Genomic DNA, 26,098 nt, shown 5'->3' on the forward strand with positions numbered 1-26,098 from the left:
GGAAGGAAAAATTGGTGGGAACCAGAGTCTGCACACTACATGGGATGAGAAATACTTGCATACAGATAAATAAGGTTTAAGGAAAAATGAAAGAAGAGGAAATGAAGGCCTATGTCAATGTACTGCTGCTATGAAGGGGTGTGGGGAGAAAAAAAAACTTGCATACAAATACATCCTGTTTAAGGGAGAAAGAGGGAAGTGGATAGCTTAAGTCAAGGTCAAAACATTATAAGGAAGGACATACTTTCCCTGAATGGGGCATCATTCAAGGTTTCATGGAGATGATAGTACATGAATTTTCCCTTAAAGAAAGTGAGGGACTTAAAAAAAAGAAAAAAGAAAGTAAGAGTGGGTGCATTCTTGCAAATGATTGTGTAAGCAGTCATAGAGACTGGGGAGGGCAGAAAAAAGTAGGGTACTAGAAATAATCTATTTTGGTGGGATCAGCACCTAGCAAATTGTCTTGGACAATACTTTGAATTGAATTGAATTAGCAGAAATGTGTTATATATAAAGTGGAGTAGTATGGGGTAATCAGAAAATAGGGCTTGTTCTTTCCTGATTTCACCTGTCTTGTCTCCAATCAGTTTCCTAATTTTATTCCTACCTACTTTTCTACTTTATTCCCTTTCTCTGTTCTCACTCCTTGCAGCATTTTGGACTGTACAGCTGAACCTATATAGTAATTCAACTCACTTCTTTCCTTTCTTCCTTTTCTCCCCTCCTCTCCCCTCACTTCCCCTCTTTTCTCCTCTCCTCTCTTCCTTTCCTTTTCTTTCTCTTCTCCCTCTCTCCATAGAGGGAATCATCCCCTTACCTGCCAGCACTCTACCCAAAGGAATATGTTTCTCTGCTGAAACCTAAACAAGATAGTTTGGGGTTTATAAGATTTCTTCTAAAGACCATTCCTTAAACCCAAATAACTCTGGCTTCTATTGTTTGGCCAACAATAGGCCCCAGCCCAGGCCTCATCTGGACATCTTTTGGCCTCTTGATGGCACAGAGGGGATATAAATAGCAAAAAGCATTTCTTTTTCTATTTTGGCCAGAAACCTTGAGGGTCTTCACCCCTCCCATTTATTTACTTATTTGTTTATTTATTTTATTTTTGACAACGTAAAAGAGCACTTTATTTGCCCCATTTTTACCTAGCTTTAATCACTGAATAGATATTGTCTCAAGAAAACTGAAACCTGTGAAAGGCCAAAGGTTCCCAATGCATCTGGGGCCATCCCCAGTCCTCCTGATCTATATCTTACCACTGGACCCAGATATCTTTGAAAAAAGTAAAGCTGGTGACTTTGTATAGCCCTGCCCCACTTAAATCTAATTCATATCTCCTCCATCCTTAAAAATCCCTAATTTGATCCATCCATCTCCATTAATTTTTATTATGTTCCTCTTTTGTCTTTTGTGGTTAAATTTCTTTAGAATGCCATGTACTATAGGTTCCTCCACTTCCTTTCCTTTCAGTCTGTTTTGAACTCTCTACAATCTTGTTTCTGAACCAATCATTCAACACAAATTGCTTTCCAAAGTTACTAATTATCTCACTATTGCCAAATCCAATAGGCTTTTCTCAATCTTCCTCCTTCTTAAACTTTCAGTGGCCTTTGAAACAATCACTTTTTTCTCCTTGATGTTGTCTTCTATGTTTTGTTTTTCTTTTTTGAAATTACACTCTCCTAATTTTCTTCCTATATGTCCATTCCTTCTCAGTCTCCTTTGCTGTATTTTCATCCAGGTACTCCCCTCCCCTTGGTAGAGATAGATACTCAACAAGAATCAATTCTGATCCCTCTTCTCTTCTCTTTCTAAACATTTTTTTTCCTGGTGAACACATCAACTCCCATGAAATAAATTATCATTTTTAAATGGATGATTTTATTTTTTTGTTTTGTTTTGTTTTTATTTTTGTTTTTGGCAGGTCAATGAGGGTTAAGTGACTTGCCCAGGGTCACACAGCTCGTAAGTGTCAAGTGTCTGAGGCTGAATTTGAACTCAGGTACTTGTGAATCCAAGGCCAGTGCTTTGTCCACTGCGCCACCTAGCTGCCCCCTAAACTGATGATTTTAAAATCCACTTATCCAAACCTAACCTCTCTGCTGACTTCTAATCTTGCATCTTCAATTGCAAATTAGACTTTTTGAATGATATATCTCATAGAAAGTCCAAAACTTAACTCCTTTGGCTTTCAAATTGATATAGGTTTGGGACATATTGAGAAATTAAGGGACTATTAAAGTTTAAACTGGCTTACTAACTCTCAGGACAGACACACCTAAGAAGTAAGGGAGATAAGCCTATTAGGCATGGCTACTGCCTGATTGGTGTTAAAGGGTAGAGATAACTCTAAAAGTCAGGACCACCATCCCCACTCAAGTTTTCCCCATCCACAAAGGGTACTTTCCATAGTCAGGTGGTTACCCCATCTCTCCTCCCACCATCCATCCTCTATAAAGGCTTTGGTCTCCCTTCTGTTCGAGGAGTAATGTGCCTCAGAGAATCATGTTGTTTCTAAGACATTTTCTCTCCTCGAGGGAAATCTTTGACTTCCTTCTTGGTCACTTTCTTTAAGTGCCCAAATGAAAGGCTATTTTATTCTAATTGAATTGTGTTCAAGAGGGTATAATTCTTTACAGAGAGATACCTAAGGTCCCCCACCACCTATTTCCCCCGTGACAAAATTCCTTCATAAACTGTGCCCCCTACCTTTACAGTCTTCTTCTTATACCTTCCCCTCCCTCACCCTTCCCCAGGCATATTCTTTGATCCTTGCTGTTCATTAAACAAGTTATTTAATCTACCAACTGGGTAAATTTAGTGTCTGTTCCCCATACCTTAAAATTTCTCCCTCTTCATTTCTGCCTCCTTGCTTCCTTGGCTTTTCCTTCAAACTTCCAGATAAAATCCCTACTTCTTCAGGAAGTTAGTCCCAATTTCTCTTCATTCTAGTGCCTTCTTCCTTCTATTAATTATTTCCAATTTATATTATATATAGGTTTTTTGTGCATAATTGTTTATATGTTGCCTCCCTGATTAAATGAGCCCCCCCCAGAACATGAATAACTTTCTTTGCATCCCCCACATTACACAAAATACCTGGAACAATGTAGGTTATTAATATATCTTTATTAACCAGTTGACCAGTTGGAGTTATTAACATGCACAGAAAATATGCTCAGTTTTTCTAAATTTTTGCCCAATAAATTCAAACATTATTTTTTATTTGTTTCTTTGGTCACAAATCATAAAACTGCTCATTTCTCTCTGAAGTGAAAAGGAAACTTGTTCAATAAAAAATAATCAATCAATTAAAAATTAAACTACTGACATGAGAGCATACCTTGAACCTGCTCAAACATAGCTCTTAAAATGTATTTGTAATAAATATGAATATTCATACACATGCAAAATTGGATGAAAATAAAACCAATTTGTCATACTGACCTTCAGCACAGGTCTTTTTACACATTTCTGTTTTTGCTAGTGTCAAAGCAATGTGGGTTTGCTTTAAAAAGAAAAGATTTTTTTTCCCTTTCTGGAAGCTTAGAAAAACTAAAAATGTTTTGGCTTCTCCTTATCTAGAAAATAGCACTGTGTTTCTCTGACTGTATACCTTGCAGTCCCTTGTAATCATGCACCAACTCTTTCCTCATTTCATCAATTACATTGCACTCCAGGCTTTGTTGATTGCAGATCTTGCTGTCATCAGCCAAGTCACCTGTGGACAGAAGTAACACAAGCTTTCACTGGGTGCTTTTATTCATGAAAAGGCTGCAGAGTACTTCAGTTCTGGAGAAGCATTGTTTATATACAGAATAATTCCACTTCTTCCTACCCTGACATTATCAGCTTTTAACAGGCAATGAATTTTCAACTCGATGTTTTGGAGGTAATTAGCCAATTCAGTAATCTACCAGAAGCAGGAGAGATTTTAGAAGCTGAGGGTTAGTAGCCAGTATATTTTGGATCCTAAGCAGTTATATTTTTCAAAATACAAAATTTTTATTGAATATGGGAATTTTAAAAAGCAGCTGGCTAGTTCCATGGAAAGAGGTAAAAGGATTCATGGAAAAAAAAAAGATTAACAGAGACTTAATCCTTGAATAAGTCCAATGCCATTTATACAATTCAAATAAACTACTTCATGTTATCCTAAATATATAAAATATGACTACTACTTCAAATACACATACATACCTATACCTATACCTATACCTATACCTATACCTATACCTATACCTATACCTATACCTATACCTATACCTATACCTATACCTATACCTATACCTATACCTATACCTATACATACATTATACACAAATAGAAAACAATTGCTATAGCACCCTAAAGTATACCATTTGGAGGTACATATAGGTGTGGAATTAGTAAATTTTTTTTGTGGGGCAATGGGGGTTAAGTGACTTGCCCAGGGTTACACAGCTAGTAAGTGTCATGTGTCTGAGGCTGGATTTAAACTCAGGAACTCCTGAATCCAGGGCTGGTGCTTTATCCACTGTGCCACCTAGCCACCCTTGGAATTAGTAACTTCTTAAAGGAGAAAAACAATTTAATATTTTGAAGTTGCTATTTTAATGCTAAATAAAAATAAGACAATTGATTCTTGTTTATTTTAATACATTTTCAAATGTTCATTTTTAATGAACTATTTTTTAGATCAAAGAAAATATTTTTAAAAGTCTGAAGGGATAGTAGCAAATAATATATCCATAATTGCTTTGGGTCCAATCTAAAACAGTCTCTGCTCAAAATCTTCTCTCAATCAGTTTGTAAGACAGTTTATAAATCTTAATGTGATTCATCCAGGCTCAGAGAAGATCGTAGGTTCTCAAAGGTTCTGGCAGCAGAACCGTATCTCTGTTGAGTCCTCTTGAAAAGGAAAAGTTTCTAATTTATATCAGATACAAATTTATGTGACTAGTGAGGATAAACCTCAGGAAATGCAGATAGGTTCATTATCTAAAAGTTGACAAATGTGGTGTTTTTTTTAATCAATTCACAAAGACAATCTCTTTAAAACAAACCAAAATGTTTCCTGCATTAATGTAAGGAATTCCCACTCTCATGGATCAGGAAGCCTTGAAAAAGAAACTATATACACAATATAGCCCCAGTGCTCCCATAGGGTGACTGGGAATTTGACCCAGGTAAGAACATGGTGGCAGTCTTTCCCAGAAGCAGAGCATTTGATCATACTGACCCCTCTCCTGAAGTAACCTTAGTAATGAAGCAGGCAGGGCTACTGTTGTGTCTGGACTAAGACTCCATTGTGTTGCTTAGGATAAATATAATATATTTATATATAAATATATATAAATATAATAACTATAGCAAAAGTTGCATTCATCAGCCACTGCTGCAACCACATCTCTTATGCATATATTCATCTAGAAACTCTCTGGTTTCAAGAACTTCTTCAAACCTCTTCTTTGGTTGATGTCTGTAGCATAGAGGACAGAGCCCTACACATATTAAACTGTTTGTCAGTGATTGTGGTAATAATTAATATATTTCCTGTCAAACAAATCATTTACCTTTCTCTTGTACTATAATCAACTGAGAGGATTTTCCACTATTAGGTTCTATAAACGCATTAACAATTCATTACAACCGGAAACCTTGAAGCCTTAGATTTTCTCTACTTGTTAATCATTATTCCATGTAACTAGCAAATTTCCGTCCCAAGCAGAAAACTAACAAAAGAAGAATTAAGAATGGCCTACATTAGAAGGTGGCATCTTTCCTGTCTTAAAAGAAGCAAGGTAATCTTGGATTTAGAGGTGAGAGGAGAGAGCATTCCAGGAACTAGAACAGTAAATCATCCAATTGAGGTCTGATAGTCCCTTGTGAAGGAGACAGTAAGTAGGTTAGTTAGTATACCTGGAATACATATATGTGGATGAGAATTAAATGGAATAAACCTGTATAGATAGGAAGTGACTGTGTTATGAAGAATGTTAATGGCAAAGCAAAAGAATTTTTTTTTAGTCCTAGAGACAACTCAGATTTATTGAAGGTAGTTGAGTCATATGGTGATATGATCAGATCTGTGCTTTAAGAAATCACTTTGGTAGCTGAATGAAACACTATATGAGTGGAGAAATATTTGATGTGGGAAGACCAATTAAAAGACTGTTACTAAAAACTATCCCTGTTTGCTGATATGATGGTTTACTTAAAAATCCTAAGGAATCCTAAGGAAAGGTAATGAGATAATTGGTAGCATCATCAAAGTCTCAGGATACAAAATAAATCTTCAAGAATCAGAAGTATTTTTCTATAATAATAACAAAACTCAAGAAGCAATAAAAGAAAGGAAAACCCCACTCCAAATAACCATAAAATGCATAATTATCTAAGGAATGACCTTGCGAAAAACACAAATGAGATTCAATGATAAAGTGCTCTTAAATTCAGTGTCATGGCAAAGTCATGCCAATATGATAAAAATGACAATAGTATCCAAATTAATTTAATGTTAATGTTATACCAATCAAATTATTAAGCAAATGGCTCATAGAACTTCATAAAATAATAAAATGTATTTGGAAAATGAAAGATTTAGCATATCAAGGATGAAGGGGTAATAGTACTTTCAGACCTCATAATTTATTATTATTATTATTATTAATTTTTAATTTTTTGTGGGGCAATGAGGGTTAAGTGGCTTGCCCAGGGTCACACAGCTAGTAAGTGTCAAGTGTCTGAGGCCAGATTTGAGCTCAGGCACTCCTGAATCCAGGGCTAGTGCTTTATCCACTGCTCTACCTAGCTGTCCCTATTTATTTATTTTTTGCAGGGCGATGAGGGTTAAGTGACTTGCCTAGGGTCACACAGCTAGTAAGTGTCAAGTGTCTGAGGCCAGATTTGAGCTCAGGTCCTCCTGAATCCAGGGCTGGTGCTTTATCCATTCAGCCACCTAGCTTCCCCCTCATAATATATTATTAAGCATCAGTCATCAAAACCATCTGGTATTGGTTAAAGAATACATAGACAAATGGAAGAGACTAGATAAAGGAGATTCAGTAATGATAGAAATCAATAACCCATAATTTGATAAAGTGGAAAACATAAATTACCTAGGACGGGAAAAAAACTTTGGTTGATTTAACAACAGCAAAAAAAAAAAAAAAATACCAAAACTGCTTGAAGAGAACAACAAAAACAAGAAAACATTCTGGCAAAAATTAGACTTAGATCAACCCCTTAGACCACACTCCACAATACATTGTAAAAGCTATATGACCTTAATATTGTGAAGCCTAAAAATCTAACTGTGATGTATAAAAATCTAATGAGTGGTCTCCTTAAATTAGAATCTAATAGCACCAATCGTCGTGCATTAAATATTTATTAAAGTATATTAGGGGTTAGTAAAGAGATTATGTGAAGAAAGAAAAGAGCCTAGCTAACTACTCTACTTACTCTGCCTGCCCTTGCTGCCAACAGCCACTTCCCAAATAAAAGGACTGATCCTCAGTCTCCTAGAGCACAAGCTCTCTGCAGGACTGGAAGAGGGTGGTCTCCACACACAGCTCCAAGCTAATTGGTTAGTCCATTGATTGACATGACTTACAGGCAACCTATGAATAGATGTAACTTCTGGATGCCAGGCAGTTTCCAGAGCCTGGCCACTTGCTTTCTACTCAGGGTGGAGCTACCCTGGTTCTCACACCTCACACTCACTCCCATGCTTCACAAAGGAAGGTATTTTACTTACATGAAGCAATAACATTACAGATACTTATGACTAAATGACTAACAAAGTAAAGGGAATGAAAAGAGAGAAAAAGAAATTGAGTGACACATTAACAAAGGCTAAAGAGGTCACTCCCCTTTTAGCAGGAGGACATTGCAAACAGAGAAAAACTAAAGGGGTCACTCCCCTTTAGTAAGTGGACATTATAAACAGTGTATACAATGGGGAAAAGGAAAACAGGAAAATGTCCATTTAAGTCTCTGGAAGTCTTTTCTCAGATGATTCTTGGGATGTCCTCTGGGTATAGTTGTGGAATGGAAGTCTTTCAGGTGTTTCACATACTGGTAATCACCTGGGAAATTTTCCTACAAAATTGAGCTTAACACAACTTTAAATAGCTTTTCCAATAATCAAATAAAACAAGGAGAGTTCTCAGAAGCATGTCTAAGGAGATTCAGAATCTTTTAGAGATTTTACAATTTTACAATTATAATAAATACAATTATAATAAAAACAAAAATTGAAACATTCTCTAAAACTTAATATTACTACTCTCCCCCTTGTGAAGAATAAATTGAGAAGACATTTGTGATATTAATTTAAAAATTAATTTTTATCTTTGTTTAATCACTTTTTGCATCATCTGCCTAATTATCCTCATGTCATTATGATAAATTAAGGGATCTAATATAATTGGAAGCAGATGTCAAGGCCAAATCCAACACTGTATTTATCATGACACCTGAGATAATCATGGGGGTTACCATAAAAGAACGGAGAAGAAACTGAGTCAGGCTTAATCAGATGCATAGGATTGAGATATCCATGACATCAGGCATATAAACAGTCAGTTGTCAAATGAGATGGAATAGCCCAGCCACCTGGTGCTATGTGGGGGAAAATTAAACCAAGAAAATCCAACCTCGACTCTTGCCAATAGCCATTCTCTCAGCCTTTCCCAAGGCATGGGTATCTCCCCTATTTGTGACAGTTCAATGGCTGCTTTTGTATGTACTCCTCTTGTGAATGGATGGCATCTTGGCCAACTGGCATCTGGTAATTCAGAATGAAGGCAATTAATGTCTTAAATGATAAGTTCCCATAATCCAAGTCTCATATGTATTTAAAAATTAAGGACAATAATGTGAATGTGCCTCAACTCAGAATATAATATACAATTATGCAATAATTCCAATTAATAACATTTTTACTAAGTATACAATTACTTTTTTGAAAAATCAGAACATATTTTAATACCAGTTAAAACACATTCTTAAAAGAATAAGAATCTCTGCAAAAATAAGCCCATACTACTGTTTAAAATGTAGTTGCAGGGCAGCTAGGTGGTGCAGTGGATAGAGCACTGTCCCCTGAATTAAGGAGGAACTTAGTTCAAATCCAGCCTCAGACACTTAACACTTACTAGCTTTGTGACCCTCGGCAAGTCACTTAACCCTAACTACCTCATCAAAAAAAAAAAGTAGTTGCAATAGTATAAAAAAGAAACCCTTATGTTGCATGCGAACTTTTTTTAATGCTTAGCAAAAATAATACTTCTAGAATTAATTTACACTTGCCATGGCAACCAATTTGCCAGGGAAATGCTTTATAGAATTTGATCAAATAATCAGTTAGTAAAACAATTTAGAATATGGGAGCACAATACTCCCAGAATTACTACTGTATTATGAAATCAAACCATCTTGCATTGGTTCAAAATTGGAGAGATAGATGAATAGAACAAAATACACATGGAAGAATAAAAGACAATGAAATTCAAACTGGAGAAATCTAAATGAATGTGAACTTAATAAGAGCATTACAGAATATAAATTTGATTACACGAATAAAGAAAGCTTTTGAAGATGTTCCCTTTCTTAAAGCTAAGTATAAAACACAGTCTTAAAAGAATGAAAATCTCTATGAAAATAAACCCATACTATTAATTTCAAAATGTAGATGTAATAGCATAGAAATTCTTATGTAACATTTGAACTGACATTATTTCTCTGAATGAATTTAGAACATTTTTGATTCTGATATCTAAAATCCCCAACTCTCAATTTAATATCTTCTTGTTTACTTCTACATTTCTGCAAAATAAGTCCCTGTTTATAGTAATAGAGGCAGGTTCTTGAAATATGATGTACATTTTTATTCAGCTCAAGTTTCTCATCTTTTTCTTTAACCCCTTTATTTTCTCTGTTGGTCTATTTATCATACAAATGCTTTATAAGGTTACTAGTTAAAGACAAAAGCAGATTAACAAAATGATTATGAACAAAATGAGTATATCTGGAGTTTAAATGGTTTTCTAAGGTTGGTTTGGGACAATTACAGCAGATTGAGTCAGAATTGTCTGAGGTTGGGTGGTGCCCAGGGGCAGTGGCTGGTTGCTCTGGTAACTGAGTAGAATTTGGGAGTGCAGGTAGAGGAGGCCGCCCATGTGTAAACCCAGGACCTGAGGAGGGTGGATTAGATCTTGTGACCTCCCTGGCGGGAGGATCAAGGGGCCTGGGAAAGGGAGGAATAGGAGGTGGTGCCAGGGGAGGGGGAGGAGTTGGGATCCTGAGAGGAGGGGGCAGTACCATCTCCCCCATATACTGTACAGTCTCAGCACTTACATTCCAACATGTAGGCTTAGCTGGGGAAAGACCAAGGCAATTTGGCATTCTAGCCTGTGAAGCAGGCTCGGATTTGAACTTGGGCTTGGATTCCTTTTCCCTTGTTGCTAGAGGGGATAAAGGCTTCTAGAGGAGGCTGGATCCATTCCTCTAGGTATGCAAAAGAAGAGAAATGCTTAGTGTTACAATTTGAAAAAGCTAGTGTCTCCTCCTGTATAAACTCCTTGCTCCCTTTATTCCATAGTTCCCAATAAATTAAATCTTTGGGGGACTTAAAGTACAGGATTATTGGCAGAGTTTTCAGAGTTAAATAGTCAAAAGATCATTCATCTCGAGATGAATGGTGAAGTAATATGTTCAAGGTCAAATAGATAATAAGTTATAATGGTGGAATTATAACCAAGATCTTCTCTAATCCAAATTATATATCCTTTCTACCATGCTACTGACTCTATAATGGTTGAGTTAATGGAATACTGGACTTAAAGTCAGGAAGACCTGACTTCAAATTCTTCTGATAGATACTCATGAACAAGTCTCAGATCCTCATTTTTCTTCATTTATAAAAAGGAATGATAATAGCACTAACTTCATAGGGTTGTTATAAAGATCAAATTAAATAATGTATTTTTATATAGAACAAACTATGTAAGTTACTTTATCATCAGCCATAGACTTGAGGCTCTCCAATATTTTAGTTTTCCTTCTATGTACATTCTCTTCTTTTTAAATGCCCTTTCTAAATTTGGTGGCCTAGAATTAGCACAGTATTTCATGATAATTGATGAATGACAGATATAGGATGTTTGAAAGCTGCTTTTATTCATTTTAGGCATATTTGTAAGAGATTAAATGCTAATATTCCTGGACCATGGCTCCCCATCCAGTATCTAAATTTTGCAGTTTTGAACTATGTACATCCATAGCATGTTGATTATAATGATTTCGTTTTTCCACTTCTAGCTAGGTTGTGTTTTAGGCATTTAAAACTGTGTTGATTTTTTTTGAAATTGGGGTACAAGGTTTCTAGTGAAAGGAAATAAAAGTCATATCTCTTAATAAAATGGTTATAGGGTAGCTTTTCACATCATAGAATGACCAATAACGGTAAAGGGAGGTCCTAACATTTCTAGAAGTTTCAGGAATGTTGTACTCTCTGGTTGATTTCCCTCAAGAACTACCTTGCAACCTATAGAACAACATTTTCACTTTTGCACTCTTTCCCTGGCATTAACCTTTTTTATTTCAGGAATCATAACAAAATGGACAATTATTTCTAATGAAAAAGGAAGGTAAATGTTTTCTTCTATTCAAACACTGAATATCCAAAACACACTCACCTGTCACTACTTCCACAAATGCCCATCATTCTATTATATGTGTTTTCCTCAGAAGAAGCAAGGTGACACAGTGGATAGATTATTGGAATTAGAGTCAAGAAGATCTGTGTTAAATTCAGCTTCAGGAACATACTAGCCATGCGACTTGACCTCTGTTGGCCTCAGGTTTCTCAAATGTAAAATGAGGATAATACCACTTACATTACAGACTTGTTAAGAGGATCAGGTGAGATATTTATAAGGAGCTTAGTACAATTCTTGGCATATGGTAGGTATATAAGAAATTCTTTTTCTCTCCTCTCTTAGATTATAAATTCCTTGAAGGCAGGGACTGTCTTCAGTTTTGTATTTATATAACCAGTGCTTATCACAAAAATAATCACTTAATGCTTAAGTGACTAAAACTTAAATGATTTTCCATCCATCAATCCTTCCATCCATCCTTCCATCCATCCATCCATCCATCCATCCATCCATCCATCCATCCATCCATCCATCCTTCCAATGTTTCTTTTTTAGAGGCTCTGTTGCAATCTCTGGTGGAAATTAAAATGTTCTTCAAACTGAGATATTTCTTAAGATTGTCTTAGTGGAAATTTTGAAAAGTTCCAAGACTTAACAAACCACTAAAAGCTTCCTGAAACTTTTGAAATTGAGAATTTACTATCTTTCTATGAAATGAAAGTAACTGGTTAGATAAAGTCTTAAGAAAGTGGATTTGTTTGTTTATTTCCAAGGTATGCCAGATGTTGGATAGTTTGCCTGTATGAACAAATTTTTTCTAAAGTAATAAAAAGGAAATGACAGAGATGGAGGAAAATGGTGGAATGGTTCTAATAATTCATAGCCCTTATTTACATTTCTTATTTGTTTCAGAAATTCAGAAAGAATGTTGAGAATCATTGCTACCAAAAGGAAGCATATAATTTTTAGAAATTTAAATAATATAGATTATGCTGCACACTTAATTCCTTCATCCACAAATTGTGAGATGAAGGGGATAGGGTACTGATGTTAGGGAAGTTGTACATTAACGTTTCCAACATTTATTAAATGGGAACTAGAAAATAAACCTCATAATAATTTTCTATATAAAGTATCTGTTATGAAGTCAGGTTGTAGGGGACATTGGCCCACAAAATATGCTTTTATAGGGTTTTCTGGGGCATCTTTGATAGGCACAAAATTGTTTGCATAAGCTTTCTTCTATAGTTAGAAAACTTGAAGCCCTTCCTTTAGGCACAAATACGCAGCTGATCCCAGGGGACATGAACCACTTCTTTACTTTATCTAAGCTTATGCTCTTCTTCACCCATGTCAGGGAAATTTGCAATTTTCAGCGCAGAAAAAGGAACTGAACTCACTATTTCATGTTAAAGTATAACATATTAAAATAGCACATTTCTTTGGATATCCATCTGACTGGATTTAGTAAAATTAAGATAAATATCTCAGTTATTTTAATGGAACACCCCCACCCAAAAGAACTATATGTTATATATATACGTGTGTGTGTGTGTGTACATATACATATATAATATTTATCATTTATTTATTTTTTGCAGGGCAATGACTTTTAAGTGACTTGCTCAGGGTCACACAGCTGGTAATTGTCAAGTGTCTGAGGCCAGATTTGAACTCAGGTCCTCCTGAATCCAGGGCTGGTGCTTTATCCACTGTACCACCTAGCTGCCCCCCATTATAATATTTTAGTGACTCTTCTGGGTAATTACAAAATAGATGAATTGTCAAATAGCTACAACTGGGCAATGGTTAAATAAATAATGGTTCAATAATGTAATGAGATTTCATAAAGGAATTAAGATGGACACGTATGAGGACTACATGGAAAGATGGAAAGTCCTAAATTAAATAATACAAAGAAAAACAACATGATAGAATTATGGACAACCTAATTAGTGTCATGTGAAGAAAATTGAATGAGAATGAAAGGAAAAAGAATAAGTTCTTGGAAAGCATATATTAAACATTTACCTTTTGTGAGGAATTGTGTTAAACTTTGGGAAAGAAGAATACAAAGAAAAAAACCACCCCTACTTTCAAGGAGTTCTTATTTGAATACATAAGAGCACATATATTCATATAATATACATTTAAATATACATATAATATCCATACACATATATAAATAGAATTCAATGCATGTGCATGTTAATGATCACATATATATATATATATATACATGCACACATGTATGCACATGTATAAATATAAAGTATTTAGTATACACATTTGTTTGTTTATATAAAAATATGTGGAGAATAGGTGGAAAAGGGCAAACACACTAGTACCTAGGGGGACTGCCAAAAGCCTTTTGCTAAAGATGGTATTTTTGCTGAGAGTTGAATGATGCTAGGATTCTGAAAATGTAGAGATGAGGAGGAATAGCATGCTACTTTTGGGGATAGCTAGTATATACTCAATGAAATAGGACATGGAGGCTGGACCTTTGTGTTTGTGTATTATAGTGATAATGATAAAAGACTCTGTAAAGACTAGATGAGCCCATATTATGAAGAACTTGAAAGGGCAAATGACTTTATACTTGGTCTAAAAAGTAATTGGGAACTACTAAAAATTACTTATGGAGACATAGGTAGGGACTGAAAAAAAGTGTTTCATTTTACCTGTGGAAAGTAATTACTTTAAATGTAGAGGTAACTAAGCAAGTTCAGTTATTTGCATTAAGATGTAATGCTACATTTCTAAAGAAAAAAGTAAAAATTATTTAACATATTTGAAGAAACTGAAAATAATTCATTGATTGACTTAGAAGAACAGCACTGGAGGGGGCAGCTAGTTAGCACAGTGGATAAAGCACCAGCCTTGGATTCAGGAGTTCCTGAGTTCAAATCCGGCCTCAGACACTTGACACTTACTAGCTGTGTGACCTTGGGCAAGTCACTTAACTCCCACTGCCCCGAAAAAAAAAAAAAAAGAAAAAAAAAAAAAAAAAAAAAGAAGAACAGCACTGGGGACTGCAATTTATATAGTTGCATAGTAAACTTCAGTGCAGTCTCTATAAGAAAGAGATTTGAATTCTAAAATTCCAAAATTAAAATTCTATACACAGTCAAGATAAATATTTATTCTTACATACTAAGACAAATTAAAAAAGGACAAGGGATTTAGGCAAGTCTTTGATGGCTTGGACAAAGTTGGGGGGGGATAAATCATATGGATTTTTTATTAGGTTTTATAGATTAGAATATATGCTATAGGTTAACCTAGAAGTGTACTTGAAATGAATATGAGTGTTTTGTTTTATACAGTATTTAAGATAACTTCTAGAAATCCTGAGATGAAAGAGACAGGTCAGCATGTTTGAGGAAGCAAGAAAAAAACCCAGAAAGAATGAAACTAGAATAAAGCTGGATAGGGAAAATGCAGGCTCAACAGTACTTAACAACTAGTCGAGATTTTCAAAGGCAGTAGTTGTCACAGTTCCTAGTTTCTGCAATAATGACAGCAATTAAAATCAGAAAAACAATACATGGAAATATTTTATAATGTTAAAAAGTCCAACAAGGTTATATAAGAACAACATGTTTTAAAAATAATTATATTTAATTAAATTATATATATACATATACATATATGTTTCATTAAAGGTGTTACTTTTTCTTTTTTAGTGGAGGAAGTAAAATAGGAGATAAATTCTTAATAATTAAAATAGTAAATTAAATTTTTTAAAATAAAATAATTTAATGACCTTTGCTTTAAATTCATTAAATCTTTTAACCATATTCTAGATAAAGTTTTGAATAGCAGTTCTTTTGTAGGAAAAAAAAAATATTTCCAGAAGAGCTTAGTTGACAAAGAACATTTACAAGTGCAACATATTCAAAAACCATTGGGAAAGTTAGAGTAATTATAAACATATTAGAGACATCATGACAAATATTTATCATCTCAAATTTGAATGTGATTATTTGAAAACTCAGGGTCTATATAAATTTTCCTATTTAATGGGATTTTATCTAAACATTTAAAACTGATTCTTAATTTATGTAGATTTTTTCGAACTATGGAGGTAAATGTTTAAGAGCATGATAATGGTCATATGTTTTAAATTTTTTTCATAGAATGTTATGTTCTTGCCCTTCCAATTATTTCATTATGCTCTACAATGAAAAGCCTCAACAATATTAAAGTATCAAATGAATGTTTGCTTACGTATGCTTCCAATGCCTCCATAAGAAAAAAAAATGAGGTCTGGACAGAAAGTGCATACAGTTTCATAAAATATTCTATATTTCATCAAAGTGTCTTTTTCCCCCTATTAAATATATCTTAACTACTGTAGGATTATCTGCACTATTCTTTTTAATTACAGTGTTCATGTGCATTACTGTGTTATTTTCCTTCTAATTAGGTTTATTTGAAAAAGCTAATTACATGCTACTTGTTTTCTTCCATTTACTGTGCAATTACCACTGATCCTAAGCGAACTGGGAGACAGAATATAGTAGTTAATGAAGACAGCAAAAAATATGCTTATACTTTGGCAACTACAAGTAACAGATATTATTCAATAGATAAACACATTTTTACATTATTCCAATGTTCTTTAAACTCATAAAACAAAAACCACCTGACAAATATTATTGTTTCTGTGGTTCATAATATAAATGTCCAGGTATATTAACAATTTCTTTCCTGTTAGACTCATCTTGTTATACTGTAAGAATAAAGCAATGGGGGGGCAGCTAGGTGGCGCAGTGGATAAAGCACTGGCCTTGGATTCAGGAGTACCCGAGTTCAAATCCAGCCTCAGGCACTTGAGACTTAACTAGCTGTGTGACCCTGGGCAAGTCACTTAACCCTCATTGCCCTGCAAATATTAAAAAAAAAAAAGAATAAAGCAACGAGAAATGCTTAATGCTGTATAAACAATAAAAAGGTATTAAGCATCTTCATAATAACAGGAACACAACAACATATTAAGCTTCTTTTTGCATATAGTATCCTGCTGGGTACTTTCTAAACCATGTTAAATAGACATGGTCCTTATTCCCAAGAAGCTTATTACTAAACACAAACAACATGCCCCATAATTCAACAAACAAACATGAAAAGAAATACAATTTGAGAACCCAAACACTGACTTAGTCTTCCAAAAAAATGAACGAATTATAAAGCAAACAGTTCAACATTTTAGAATGCTTCTGTTTTGGGATCTCAAAAGAAAAAAAAAAGTTTTATTAATGTTATTCTCCAACTAATTCTGCCAATTATTTGAAAAAGGCAAGAAGTGATATGACAGCATATCAGACATAAAGTTTTGTACATTTTAGGGTCTATTGAACAAAGATAAAGTCTGATTCTGAAATAAACAACAACCAAAAATCCTGCACCTGAACAAATCTTTTAACAATTTCCTTTTTTTTTAATTTTCTGTTCTGAAACAAAAAACAAAAACAATAGCCTCCTACATTCTTGAATGAGGAATAGCTGTCTTATTTGACTTGTCAGGCACTTCCAGAGAATCTTAATACTTATAAAGGTAAAGAATGAACAGCTCCTACAACTTCCAAATAACTTGATAAGTTGAAGATTTTGTTAACTAAAGTAATTCCATGTGGGGAGATGAATATAGTACATTAGGTAGTCTAGTATTATGGATTTAGAAAGGATAAAGCACATATCCTGCTAGGTTAATCAGAGGGCCTGTTACTAACATGTAGCCAACCTTTAGGAAAGAGAAATAGGTCTCATTGAGGGGGCATTTTAACTGTTTCAAGCCACTAGGCATCACTTAACAGTGACCTGCTTCCAGTCTACTGACTAATGGTCTGAGTTAATATAGCTTTCTGAGGTGACCAATTTACTAACCTTAGTGACATTACAGTGCCTGGTGTGTGATTTTTTCAACAGATGTGATTAAAGGCATGGCAAACAGAACAACTGAAATACCCATTTGTCTGCTTACATCAGGGATATGTACTAAAAACTTTTTATCTCATTAAGGATAATAACTGATTCCTTTTCATTAACCTGATCCTACACTATCATAGTGACATAATTTTAGATGAAATGCTTTTCTTAAAATAAGCTTTGCACTAGGACAACAGCAAAACAGAAATATCTGTAACTGAAATGTTGATTAGAGGTGACTTTCTATGTTGATCATAGTGCTAACAAATGGAGCATAGTAGGAGTAACTTGAGTTTGTTCTAACCAATGATCAAGGGAAGTTGAAATTTCTAGGAAATTTTATGTTAATCATGAAGTCTTTAAACCTTTTAAAAGGACAATGATATGTATTGATTTGTAAAAATTTCTTGCTTTGATAAGGGTAAAAGAATAAACTGAAATTAAGTTAATTTCATTTGTATTGACCTATAAGAAGTAAAAATAATATTTATTCTGCCATTTTATAGTTCCTATTTTTCTTCTTACCATTTTGTGGCAGAGTGAGGAAACACACTATTCAAAATTACCTCCTGAAGCCAAGATAGTAGAGAAAAGCCAGAAAGTTGCACGAGCTCTCTCTAGTTTCCCTCAAAAGCAATGTTAAATCAATCATCAAAATGAAGTGAAATAATTTTTCAGCTTAAGATAGCTTAGAATGACTTCAGGAGAAGTCTCTCTCACTTGGGTAAAAAGTGTAGAACAACATCTTACACTATATACCAAGACAAGATCAAAATGAGTACATGATTTAGACACAAAGGATGATACCATAAGCAAATTAGGAGAGCAAGGAATAGTTTGACTGTTGAATTTATGGAGAAGGGAAGAATTTGCTCCAAACAAGAGATAAAGAATGTTATGAAATACAAAAATGGGTAGTTTTGACGGCATTGAATTAAAAAGGTTTTTCCATGAACAAAACCAATACAACCAAGATTAGAAGGAAAATAGAAAGCTAGGAAACATTTTTTATAGTCAGTGTTTCTGATGAAGCATTCATTTCTCATATATATATATATATATGCATATGTATATGTATATATAAATAAATAATGGTTTTATACATATGCATATGTATATATAAATAAATAATAGTTTTATACATACATACATATATATATATATATGGTTAGTTAGAGAATTGAGTCAAGTTTATTACACACTACTCATTTCCAAATTAAAAAATGGTCAAAGGATATAAAAAGTTTTCAGATGAAGAAATTAAAGCTGGGAGCCCAGATGGTGGAGGAAGGGCAGTAACCACTCATAGTTCCTGACACAATTACTCCAAAAAAAAAAACAACTCCACACACAGCCAGAAAACAATTCCTGGAGGAGCAGAACCCACAAAAAGATGGCTGAGATGATTTGAGATCATTTTGTAGATAAAGACACTTTTCGAGTTTGGCAAAAGGAAGAGCCAGGCTGGGAGTGGAGTCCAGCCCCACAATGGTTCCAACACAGATACAGCTCTAGGCAGTCTGTGCTGGAGAAACTTACCCCAAGCCTCCTAATCAACTGCAGTGCTAGAGTCTTCTGGAACTGAGTTCACAATCTGGATGAACGACTGGCCAAGGATGCATGGGGGAAATTTACAGGGGTGTATACAGGAGCTAAGGGGGGATTTGGTTGTCCTATACCAGTGGGCAATCAGGAAAAAATCTTGAGTGGTGGTACCCCAAGTTGGGGAGGGGTGCAGGCTCTTTGGAGCTAGCAACCACAGTACAAAAAGTTTTTCTGCCTGGTTGATTGGCAAGTTGGCCTGGGGTTATATACTGACCAGATAAAGGGCCAGGCGAGTGAAGCAACTGCCCCTAATTAAATCATAACATCTGGGACCCTCTAAAGCTTGGGACAGTATATCCTGGAGGCAGAACTCCACACTAAGGAGTTAAAAGTCAAGTGAAATACATGCAGGATGAGCAGGCAGAGAAAAATGTGAACAATGAAAAGATAGTGACAAGGAAGATTGAGATTCACCCTCAGAAGAGGATAGCAAAATCAGGGCCCCTATATCAAAAGCTTCAAAGAAGAATATGAATTAGTCTCAGGGCATAGAGGCACTCAAAAAGGATTTTGAAGATAAAGAAAGAGTGGTAGAGGAAAAAATGGAAAGAGAAATGAGGGTGATGCAGGAAAGACATGAGAAAAAAGCAAACAGCTTGAAAAGCCAAATGGAAAAGCTCTCTGATGAAAATAATTGTCTAATAAGTAGGATTGGACAAATGGAACCTCGTGACATTATGAGAAACCAAGACACAATAAACCAAATCCAAATGAATAAAATTTTTTTTATTTTTTTATGCAGATTGAAGCATAATTTTTGACAGTTCCTTAATCTGAATTTTGCTTTTTTCTGTTTTCTTTGACAACCTGGCTAATGTGGAGATGTTTTGCATGACTACTCATGTATAATTTATTTTGAATTGCTTGAGTTCTTGGAGGTGGGGGGTGGGAAGGGAGGGAGGAAGAGAAGCTGAAACACAATGTTTTAAAAAAAAATTCATGTCAAAGTCTGTTTTGACATGTAATTTGGAAAATAAAATTCTAAACAAAAAAATTAAAGCTCTCCATATTGTTATAAAAATGCTTTAAATCACTACAGTTTAGAGAAATACAAATTAAAACAACTCTGAGGTACCACCTCACAGTAGAAAAATGATAAATGTTGGAGAATATATGGGATAATTGGAACATTAATGTATTGTTGGGGGAGTAGTAAACTTATATAACCATGCTGGAAGGCATTTGGAACCATGACTAAAGAGCTATAAATGTGTGCATACCCTTTGATCCAGCAATACCACTGCTAGGCCTATATCCCAGAATATCCCTCACAAAAAGTTAAAAAGGATCCACATATACAAAAATATTTATAGCAGTTCATTTCTTTTTGGCAAAGAATTGTAAAATAAAATTGTCCAGTGATTGGGAATGGCTAAACAAGTTGTCTTATATGAACATAATGGAATACAATTGTTCTGTAATAAATGACAAGTATGTAGATTTCAGAATAAAACAAAACAAAACTTGAAAGACTTATGTTAACTGATGCTGACAGAAGTGAGCAAAATGGGAGAACGTTGTATACAGTACTAACAATATTGTGTGATGATCAACTATCATATTCTAAGCTCTTCTCAGCAATAAAATGATCCAGGACAATTTTTTAAGACTCATGATGGAAAATGCTATCCCCATCCAGAAAAAGGACTATATTGTCTAAATGCTGATTGAAGCATATTATTTTCACTCTCCCACCTCATCTTGTATTTTTTCCCTTCTGTTCTGATTCTTTTTTGACATGACTAATGTGAAAATTTTTTTATCATGAATGTATGTGTATCATCCTTATCAGATTGCTTGTTGTCTTAGGGAGACAGGGAGGGTGAGATATTTGGAACTCAAAATCTAATTAATTGAATGTTGAAAATTATCTTTAACATGTAATTGGGAAAAAAATGAAATGCTATTAAGTGGAAAAAAATGACCTCCCATTTTTAGCATAGAATTCACAATTTAACTTTACTTAGGTAATAACTAAGTTAAAACTAATCTTAGGGGCAACAAGGTGGTAGGGTGGATAAAGCCCTGGCCCTGGATTCAGGAGGACCTGAGTTCAAATATGGCCTCAGACACTTGACAATTACTAGGTTTGAGACCCTGTGCAAGTCACTTAACCCCCAATGTCCCCTCCCCCCAAAAAACAAAAAAAAAGCCTAATCTTATATTGAAAATGGAACTATTTAAATAACAGATAAGCAGTAAAACTACTTAAATGGGGGCATCTAGGTGGCACAGTGGATAGAGTACTGGCCCTGGATTCAGGAGGACCTGAGTTCAAATCTGACCTCAGACCCTTGACACCTACTAGCTGTATGACCCTGGGCAAATCACTTAATCCCAATTGCCTCACCAAAACAAAACAAAACAAAACAAAACAAAACAAAACAAAAATGACTACTTAAATAATTAAATTTTCTAAAATAGAATATAATTGTATAAATATGCTAGGTAACATTAATTTAATATGTATATTTAATTGGCATTAAAAGGGCTTGAATGTTCATTAAGGAAAAAAATCTATATAATTAAATCATTTGAGGCTCCAGTTAAATATTTAATATAATACTTTCTATGTGATGACAATTTCAATTATATTTTCTTTTTTTAAAATTCATTTATATTTTTTTCTTTGAATAGAATTTTATTTTCCAAAATATATGTAAAAAACAAATTTTGTCATCCATCTTTTAAAACTTTGTGTTCCAACGTCTATTCCTCCCTCCCATCCCACCCCCCACCCACAAGAACTCAAGCAATTCAAAATAAGTTATACATGATTAGTCATGGAAAACATTCCCACATTAGCTATGTTATTGGAGAAAACAGTCAAAAAACAAAACTTCAGATTAAAAAATTGCCAAAAACAAAAACAAATTTTAAAAAATTGTTTCCATCTGTTTTCAGATACTATCAGTTCTTTCTCTCCCCCCCAATATCCCTACCCTACCTCAGTGCAAAACTATATTACTATACATACTTGAGTATGTATGTTATTCCCTCTTTGAGCCAATTCTGATAATATTAATATTCACTCACTCTCCCATTCCTTCCCCCTCTTCCCCTACCCTCTATAAGCTTTTTTCTTGTTTCCTTCATGTGAATTACCTCTTCCCATACTATCTCTTACACTCCTGTTCCCCCAGTCTATTCCTCCTACACCTTAGCCCTATTTAAAGATGCCATCATGGATTAGCTAAGTGGCACAGTAAACAAATGACCAGCCCTGGACCCAGGAGGCTTCAAGCCCAAATCCAGTCCCAGACAAAAGACAACCCAGCTTTTTGCCTCACAAAGAACAAAACATAAATGCTTTACAGACATCATCCCTCATATTCAGTTCAGTCCTCTGTCTTTTGTGGATTCCTTATTGATAAAGTTCTTATTAGTTCAAAGTATTATCTTCCCATGTAGGAATGTAAACAGTTTGATCTTCTAATACCCCTCATGAAGTCTTTTTCCTGTTTATTTTTTTAGGCTTCTCTAGGGTCTTGTATTTAAAAGTCAAATTTTCTATTCAGTTCAGGTATTTTAATCACAAATTCCTGTAAATCCTCTTTTTCATTGAAGTCCCACTTTTTCCTCTGAAAGGGTATACAAACTTTTGCAGGGTACGTGAATCTTGGCTCTAGTCCTAGTTCCTTTGCCCTCTGGAATATCATAGGCAATGCCCTCTAGTTCTTTATTGTAGATGCTGCTAGATCCTGTTTTAGTCTTATTGGAGCTCCAAAGTATTTGAATTCCTTTTTTTAGCTGCTTGCAGGATTTTCTCCTTTACCTGGGATATCTGGAATTTGGCTAAGATATTTCTGGAGGTTTTCCATTTGGGATCTCTTTCACGAGGTTATCAGTGGATTCTTTCAATGTCTATTTTATCTTCTGCTTCCAGAATATCAGGACAAATTTCCCTGACAATCTCTTGGAGGATGATTTCTAAGCTCCTATTTTGGTCATGGTTTTCAGGTAGTCCAATGATTTTCAAATTATCTCTCCTGGATCAGTTTTACAGGTCAACTGTTTTTCCAAGGAGATATTTCATATTGCCCTCTATTTTTTTTTATTCAGTTGGATTTACTTTACTAAGTCTTGATTTCTCATAAGGTCATTAGATTCCATTTTTCAATCCTAATTCTTGGGCAATTATTTTCTTGAGAGAGGTTTTCTATTTCTTTTCCCATTTGGCTTTTCAAACTGTTGATTTTTTTCTCATTATTTTCCTTCGTTGTTCTCATTTCTCTTTCCATATTTCTGAATCTTCCTTCTATCTATCCTACTTTCTCTTCAAAGTCCCTTTTGAGTCCATCCATAGCGTGAGAACAATTCGTATTTTTCTTGGAAGCTTTGAATGTTGGAGCTTTGACCCTATTATTTGACCCTATTATCTTCTTCTTCTTCTGAGGGTGTATTGTGGTCTGCCTTTCCCCCAAAGAAGTTTTCAATGGTCTTATGCTTTCTCTGCTTACTCATCTTGGCTGGCTATTTCTTGGCTTTTAACTCCTTCTTAAAGTGTAGTGCTGCTTCCAGGGCACACTGTTCGAGCTACAGCATGGCCCAGGGGGATGAGTGGCCTTCTTCTCTGCCTGCCTGGCCTGTGTTTAACCTCAATTATATTTTCTTAAGCTATTAGTGTTATGCTAAAATTGATGGAGTTTATTGTGGTTGTAGGTGTAGAATCTTTCATGCTGAGAGTATGACCTGTTTTGGGCTTAAGAAATTGATCGTTTTCCATTTCATTCAATTTCAAATTTGTTTTTTTAATAAATTGCATACAATTGTTTTTCGGAACTAAAAACACCTGTTAAGGTACCAAAAGTGTAATTTTTTACTGAATAGCTTTAATTTATTGCCTGATTTTATAAGAAGTATCAGGACTCCTGGATTTTTAGTACATCAGTTATATATAGCTAAGTGACTCGTGTGATTTTGCATGTTCAACCTCTTTGATAAACAATATAGGTCTAAGTTCATCTAATAAAATGTATTATTGTTATTATTATTATTATCATTATTTTTTATGAGGCAATTGGTGTTAAGTGACTTGCCCAGGGTCATACAGCTAATAATTGTCAAGTATCTGAGACAGGATTTGAACTCAGGTCCTCCTGATTCCAGGGTCAGTGCTTTCTCCACTGAACCACCTAGCTGCCCTAATATGTATTATTCTTGGTTTAGGACTGAAAGGATTGTAGAAATTCATCGAATTCAGCTCATTCCACACCTTCTCAGAATTTGGAAAGAAGACCCCTGCCCTGTGAGTAGAGCTACCTAGGCAATTCTCATAAGATTAAGTTTTCAGAGAGTTGTGGTATTTGCTCTCATTTAGAAAATGTTAAGATGAGATATCTAAATCTGGAAGAGTTGTCAGGGCCATCTATTCCAGTCTTCTCATTTTGCAGATCAGAGAACTAAAGCCTAGAAATTTGTGATATGCTCAACATCTTACAGTTAAGGGACTGTCCATGGTAGGAATGGACCCAAGTCTTTGGATACTAGAGACAGCGTTTTTTTCCTACTGCATTAAGTGACCTACACCAAAATTATTCATGTCTTTTGTACTTAGAATTATCTTTATACCTAGAATTTTCTTAATTTAAAAAATCTGAACTTAAAAATAACACTTGCCATACACATTGCAGAAAACAGTATTCTATATGAAATCGACAATTTCTATGTCCCATTGCTTCTTTTTAGAAGTATATAAAACTTTAAATTGTATCTAAATCTTCATGTATGGGGCAGTTAGATGGTGCAGTGGATAAAGCACTGGCCCTGGACTCAGGAGGACCTGACTTCAAATCTGGCCTCAGACACTTGACACTTACTACCAGTGTGACCCTGGGAAGATCACTTAACCCTCATTGCCCTGCAAAAAAAATAAATAAAATAAATCTTCATGTTACAGTCAAAATTGTCTTATTTCTACTTATTTATGAATTTCATTTTCTTTTATTCAGTGAATTAAAAAGCTATTCCCTTTTATTCCACCATCATTATTGTTATCACCTTCAACTACTCACAACAAAAGAAAGAATGAGGGTAGGGAACTGGTAGCAAATAAGCAAAGTTAATCAAAAACATTTATATACTGGTCTTTTCAAAAATGTATTTCTTTTTCTGTACCTTTTTCTGGAACTTCTCTTTCATGAGGTGATTAATATTTTTCATCAACATTCCTTTGGAGAATTGGCTGGGTATTACTTTCATCAGAGCCCTAAATTATGGAAATTCTTTTTTTTTTTCTTTATGGTGTTGTGCTTTTCATATAGACTTTTCTCTGAATTCTTCTAATCTCAAATCATTCTACCCAGGATTCTATGAAATTATTAATTTTATCAGTTCTTATGCACATTCATTAGATTCCATTTGCTGAGCCATGCCCCAAATGACCAAGATGATACAAGGCACTCCCTTAGATTGGTATCCTTTTCTTTTTCCTTTTCCTTTTAACTACTTTCTACAAGAAAACCCCAAATGCAGTCACAGAGAATCAGAAACAACTGAAACAACTGAATAAACCTTATTTATGATGAGTGAGTTTGTTTTGCTTGTGATTATTCACTTCTTGATTTAAATTGGTACTGTTTCCTCTCTCCTGTCATTTTTTAAAATTTCCCTCTTGAGTTCAATGTATTTTCATACCATATTTTTTGTTTTATTCATTCCATCTTTTGACTATTGTAGAGAAGTAAGTTTCATCTTATGACCACTTACTTCATCTCATATCCTCCATGTTTGTATATTCTTCTTTTGTACCCCAACGGTGAGAAATAAAAAATTCTATCCATTTTCCTTCCTTTATCCATTAGTGTAATTTTCCTTCTACCCTATGTTGTCTTTTCCCTCTCCCTGACTTCAGAACAGAACCAATCTATTTAGAAAACCTCTGCTTTTTAATTTTTATTTTATAATTG

This window comes from Dromiciops gliroides, chromosome 3, assembly GCF_019393635.1.
Source record: "Dromiciops gliroides isolate mDroGli1 chromosome 3, mDroGli1.pri, whole genome shotgun sequence".
Classification (NCBI taxonomy): Eukaryota; Metazoa; Chordata; class Mammalia; order Microbiotheria; family Microbiotheriidae; genus Dromiciops; species Dromiciops gliroides.